Source organism: Pinus tabuliformis, chromosome 8 (genome assembly GCF_031772625.1).
Source record: "Pinus tabuliformis cultivar Carrire ecotype Pingquan chromosome 8, CPIR1, whole genome shotgun sequence".
NCBI lineage: Eukaryota > Viridiplantae > Streptophyta > Pinopsida > Pinales > Pinaceae > Pinus > Pinus tabuliformis.
The window spans coordinates 662,382,716-662,390,030 of record NC_142294.1 but is presented as its reverse complement, the minus strand read 5'-3'; positions in this window follow the sequence as shown (position 1 = coordinate 662,390,030).

The following is a 7,315-nucleotide window of genomic DNA, read 5'->3' as shown; positions in this document are numbered from 1 at the left end:
TATTCCACTGAAAATTTACAAGGGTTGCATGGACAGGTCATAGCTACAAGTATGCGCCTCCACAAAATGTTTTCATAGTTTTCTCAGATAAGTTTCAACATTCTTCCTACTAGAAATTTTTTGTTCTGTGTAAGATTTACCCCCTAAATTCTAGCATCATCCTTCTCTTTTCCCTTGGAAGGTGAGATTCTATTTTGCTTATGTTGTGGAGCTTAAGTTTACCGATTCTTTACACATCTGACCCATGCCTCCCTCCGTTATTGGTGCAAGTGTTTACCCTTTTATTTAAAGAAATAGTTGGGACAATAAATATTGTTCTCATCAGTTCTGAGATTCCTTTAATAATAACTGCTAAGGTCATTCAGGGTACGAGGGTTTAGGGAAATTCAATGCTCAGTTATACAATTTCATTGCTACCATCATGTTTGGTTTTAAGACTGTCAACATTGAGAGCCACCTTTAGAGGATGGGTTGGCTAAAATATTAGCTTATGTAGTTGGGTTGCAGTGTCTTAAATCTTCATTCGTTGCGGTTTATATTCCTTTTAATATTGGACTGTCTGTTACAGGCATAACATAAAAATGTCAAATTCATTTACTTTGTGCATAGATAAACTATGGTTTTCTTTACTGTATGCAAATTGTGTGATTAGTTGAATGAATTCGCTACAAAAATTTCTTGTTATTGTGTATGCCTCCCGAAAGAAGATTTTTGTTTAGAATATAGTCGTGAGGGTTCATACATATATTTTGGCGATAGTTCCCCGAAGAAAATGAGTTTATCCTTCGATATATGGATTACAGAATTTCAATGGTTATTTTTTATGATTGGGTCACATGGAATGAGGGTTCTATCATTTCTTAATCTTATCTCTCTCATGTTCATTTTTTTTATTTTACAATATCTCTGTCATGGGTTGGGATTGTCCAAGGGCTGTTGTTTGCCAGCTTGGCCCCGAGGACTAACCCAACACCATACACAGATCATCAACTATATATATATATATTAAGGGAAGGAATCTTATTATTTTGACGGGAGTAACTACAGAAAATTTCACCTCCACCTTTTCTTTTTTTTATTCAAGATTCACCCCTACCATTTTCCAGGAGGAATGGGGACTGTTGTTTTCAGATTGTTGGATAGTTCAACTAGGCCAGAAAACTAACCCTGACTTTTTCTGGGTAGTTCAACCCATCTATTTTATCTTTATACTAACAGAGATTAAGAACCAACCTTACAAGTTTTACATACTTAATGGAACAATTGCGCAGAAATTAAGAAAAAAAACATCCACGATTCTTTGTAATTATAATAAAAAAATTGTCAGACTCAGTAATATTTATATGTTCTTCCTCTCAGTTTGTTTGTTGCACTCTCAAGTCTAGGAAAGGGATGCTCCTCTCTACCCACGAGACCCGTCACTAATGTGTCATCTTCCGCAAAGCCAACTTCACATTTGGTCAAGGTCAATAGAGAACTGCACAATTTAATTTCCAAGACTATATGGTCTTAACTAGACTTAGTCAAAAAAAAATCTCATACTTTACCGGGAGTTACACTGATTGAATCAACTCAAGAATCCTCTCTTGTCAATCATTTTAACTAGATCCACTTCACAATATCTTGTTCCTTGAGCCGCATAAACAAGAATCCTCTCTTGTCAATCATTTTAACTAGATCCACTTCACAATATCTTGTTCCTTGAGCCAAATTCCCATAAACATACAAATTAGCGCATGGTGCTTCATAAACTTCGTAGAATCCTCTAGCCCATTATTTGAGATGAAAAATTTTAGGTTTTTGGTTTCCTTTAGGAGACATTTCCCTCTTTGGAAGGCTTTCCATTGAGCCCCAATAATGGGATGTCATATTTTTCCTTCATTTATGCTGGATGAGCTTACTGCGACGTTTGAATTATTTTATGTGTTGGCGACTATGTTGTAGTAGCAGGGGACTAGCCCACTCCTAGATGGGCCATTCATGAGGTCGATCAGTTAACCAAGTTAACTGGATTTACACAGGATTGATAAGTCAGTATCGAGTGCTCTTCTCGAATCCCCATATTTATGGCGCAATATTCAAAAACCCTGAAACCCTAACAAAGCACTAATATCTAATGTCATTTTTAAAGCATATTCAGTATATTTAAAAAAATAGGTTATAACTAAAAAAATTATTATACAATTATTTGAAATACAAATTAGTTAAATTTAAAATAGTATTAATTTTATAAGTTAAAAAATCAATGCAAACGATTCCATATCTATCTTAACTAGGGATCTACCAAGGGTTTAGAGGGTTCAAATCTCTTTGCATTTCAAGAGAATTGCAATTAAAGTTATTTGAACCCTTTTGTGCTTAGTAGATATGGAGTTAACATGGATATAGGCTAGTTTATTTTCCCCTTTTAAAAAGACTATATTCCACATGAATACCATGGGTTCTCATAGGTTGGTTTATTTTCCCCTTTTAAAAAGACTATATTCCACATGAATACCATGGGTTCTCATAAACTTGTAGCTCAAAACTAAGTCAAATAAGAAATTAATAAAAATAAAAATAATAATGTAGAAATTTTACTTTAACAAAAGGTAATTTTATTTTTATTTTATTTTATTTTGACCAAATTAAAAGTTTACAAAATATACCATTACATTACAACATTTCTACTACACTATAATAGAAAACCTGTCAAAATAAATATGTTATCTATATATATATATATATATATATATATATATATATAATCAAAATGAAAACAAAAAACATTTTCCTCCTGAAATCCCAAAACAACCCTTGCCCTTTTCAAACTTCCTCCATATTGCAATTTGATCAAATTAAGTGTAGAGAACTAACCGATATGTGAGATGTAGTGGTTCACAGAGTTGCAACATTGAATATGGGGTAACAAAATGATGGAAATCCCCATATAATACAAAACAAAGAAGAATCGAGGCAACAAATAATAAAACAATTATAAAAATATTCAAAATACATTGCAAATCCTAGAGGAAGAGTAAGAGTCCAATGAAAAGCAACACTTTCAATGATAATGCTACTATGAAGAAGGATAGAGACTAGAGCATAAAACTATGGAGTGGGCTAACGGGTTGATGAAACACTCTTCAGGTTTTGTGCCTTCTCGCTATCGGTGAGGCCTTTGCAGTGACTGGGTCCCCTTCCTCCCCAACATTAAATAAATGTTTTGATACAACGTTAATATCTATTTTTATAAATTTGTTAACATTTGTTTCAGGGTTCACCACTTACGACACGATGGGTGTCTGATCTCACTCAGCTACACTCGTTGAACTAAGAGGTTGACTGTGAGCTGCATACGGAGTGACGACTCCAAACCCGAAATTGAATTAGCAAATCCACCCAAATTCATTGGTAATTTACAAGAGGATGGTGGGGAATAAATGTCCGTAAACGTTCCCTTAATATTGCGTACACCTTGATTAGCGTCAAATATGTTGCGCGTGGCACGTTAGACAAGGTCATGTACAATGGAATTGTGTGTTTGAAGTTCCATCTCATTTCATTTCCGTGTTCAATTTCATTCCGTCGGCAACAGGGGAGAGGGAGAGGGGATTTGAATTTCATTCCATCGAAAGGAAACAGGGGACAACGAGAGGGGATTTGAATGTTCATTCCATCAAGAGGAAACAGGGGATAGTGCAACCATTCCGTCGAGCTCCCAAGAAAATAGGGGAGAGTTCCATCGAGCGAGGAAACAGGGGAGAGTGCAACCATTCCGTCGAGTGTGAGAAAAACAATGGATAATTGCAAATGATTTTCAAACATTTTCCCAAAGGCCTATTGTTGCCTAATTTTTTCAGAAGGAGAGTTGCCTACTATTTTCAGAGGGAGAGTTGCCTACTGCTTTCAAAAGATTTTTGATTTCATTTCTCTTCCGCCAAGCGAGACAGGGTGACCATTTGCAATAGTAAATTTCTGAAAACCATTACCTCATTATCTGGAATTATCTATATTATTTTTGCTATGGGATGTTGTTCCAAGGAGTTGTCACAAATTGACAAGTGAGTTATCGGTACAAAACTTATCTGGGTCATCATTGCGACAACTCATTGGTCACCGTTGCAGCAACTTGTTTGTCACTGTTGTTTGTAATTTGTTGTTGGACTTCATGAATGGTGGGATTCATGATTATTTGATATTCCTTGCAAGTTTATTTCATCTAGTTTACTTTAACTTTTTTGATGTTTTATTCCTTTTCATTGTCTTTTCATCTAGTTTGACTCAACATGAAACGTGGGTATTCATTGAACCAATATACATCAAAGTATATAAAAAAAATTAAAAATGAGCCAATTGAACTAACCCTCATAACTTTTATATATAACATTGGTTGTAAAATTAGGTATGTATATTTATATATAATAATGTGAATTCAAAGCAAAATAAAAGGATCTTACTAAGAAATTTGTTTTTAATATAAAATCATCAATAGGCTAATTATCTTGATACCTACTTTAATATAAATTCCATTATGATTTTTCTAATCCTCTGTTACATGTGATTTTATCCTCCATTCGGGTATAGGTACTTCCATAGGAGTCTCCCTTTGCCATAAATACTTTGTTTCATTTTCATATTGAATATTGTTTTCATCCTCCATTTAGGTATAGGTTTTTCAAGTGCAAATACTTCCATATGAGTCTTCATTTGCCATAAGGACATTATTTCATTTCCATATTGAATGTTGTATTATTGAAGGAACTTCACAATGGTTTGAATCTTCTAAAAAGGAAATATAGAGAAGACAAATAAAATTGTGTAAATGGGCATGGAATTAGTGTGCCATAGAAAAAAAATGAGAAAATTCTTAGCTTTTTATAATTTCTGATTGCCAAAAAATTGATGAGACATCTCCATCATCGAAAAATTCTCATATTTCTTATAGCGAATATCATGAAGACTTTTATTGATTCATATGTACATTATGCATGCATTGGATTCAGCATATTTATAGAATTAAAGAGGAAACGCGAGCTATGAAGATGAGTTATCATGTTAACCTGGTGCAGGAGGACCTATCATGTTAAGATGAGCTATTATGTTAACCTGGTTTATTAGTAAAGTGATAGTGGTGTTGTTATATTACTCATTGTTACAGTGGTAGCAACTCACTATTACAGTGGCGACAACTTACTGTTACTGTGGTCACAACTCACTATTACAGTGGCAACAACTAACTATTACAATGAGTTGTTGTCGCTGTAACAATGAGTTTCCACCACTATAACAATGAGTTGTTGCCACTGTAATAGGAAGTTGCAACCACTATAACAATTAGTTGCTACCAATGTAACAGTGAGTTGCAACCACAGTAATAGTGAGTTGTTTCCACTATAACAGTGAGTTTCCGCTACTGCAATAGTGAGTTGTTGTAACCTTGTTTTAACAATCTAATAACATTTCATTAAATTGTTTTTTTCATTTAATTGTTTTCTTCTTTTGCAGATGGTGCAAAAGTAGACATTGATCATCCAGGTTTGGTGCCATCCAAACCCAAGCCAAGCACATACTAGATGTGTGCTTCATAATGAAGCAATAAGCCAATTCTACCGAAATAGTAGAGAAATTTGTGGCACAACAACAAACAATGAAGATTATTATCTTACCCTAGTTGATGGGCTAAGAGCAACAAGGAATTATGGTGCAAGTGACATTTTCATTTACACCAATTCAGAGTTGATAACCAATCAAATGATTGGAATTTACCAAGTCAAAAAAAATAAAAATTGAAACCCTCCACAAACAAGCCAAAAACATTGTTGCACAATTTCAAAGTTTTAGCATAACTTATCGATCAGATGTATATACTGAGTGAAGCAACATCCAATGGACGTGGATGTGAATGATATGTGGAGGATCGAGCATGTGCTCCACCAATTTTACATTGACAGGCATCGATATGCGTGGTGTATTAATGAATGGATTGTTCTTGTGATTGCTACTGGGGTTATTATGGTGGGACTCCTATTATGGTGTTCTTATTTCTTGTGATAGATTGTAGCAACATAAACAACCATTATGCCCATAATTTTTTATGTATTTATATGAGCTCTATTTTTTATAGATGGGCTAATTTTGTTTTTTGGTAGTATTTTTATATCTCAATACGTGTATGTAAAAAATGTATTTTTCAGTCAATGCTATTATTGGAACTATGTGATTACAATTCAGATATCTCATTTTCATTACAGTTCAATTGTGTATAACAGTTCATTTCAGTTCATTTGTGTCATTTTCATTACAATTCCGTTTTGTCTATCTATTCGAAGTACTAATAAGGGTGGGGGGGAATCATTGTTTCCTTTTACAAATGTTATTTTATCAGTTTAGAACACTTTAAATAGAACCCAAAAATGAATAGAAAAATAAATATTTTTATTATGAAATAGAGGACTCCAAAATATGTTACAAAATGAGACCTTAGAATGCCTTCAAAACCTCTTCACATTTCCAACTTCTAGTAACATTCATTCATTCATTATCCATGAGTAGCACATGCAATATTTATACAAGTCTCTAATAAAAGTATAATGAGATCAAATTCTTAAAGAAGCCCCTTCAATAAAAAATTATGTGAGATACCCTTGGTTACAATCCAACCGAGATAACTTACAGATCAATCATAATTTTCCCTTTATACAGGGTTAAATGTAAAATGAAATTGTGATATCTTGCATTTTTCCAATCCATAGATCCAAACTCAAGGGGAATAATTGCATAAATACCCAAACAAACAATTCAATTGATGTTAATTTCTCCATTATCAACATCTATAACCACAAGATCAGGTGATTTGAATTGAAGCACATTCTGACATACATGACAACGACAACATCTAAGCCTACAGGCAGTGAAAATAATATGAACAATATACAGATCAATGAAGTTAACTTGATAATCATGTAAAATTCTAATATGCATTCAAGGATAAATAATAAATTGTAACCAATACTTTTTAAGGCAAGTAATTTAATGAGTGACCATAATGTTGCATGAGCCCACAAAGTTGCACGTAATCCAAATTTAAATTACTATGATGACAAATATCCCCTCACCATGACATCAACAAATAGTTGGTGCCAAATGGTGGCAACCCTTGCAGTAACACCTAGCTATGTACAAAAGAACAAAATTGATATTTTTCTTTCACTAAACCTATAACATATTGCATTTGTCTTCATCAATGTTTTTCTTCCATATTCTATCCACTTATGACATTTCCTTTGCAATATTTGGTATATTTTCTAGTTATAAGTCATTTATAGATTATAAA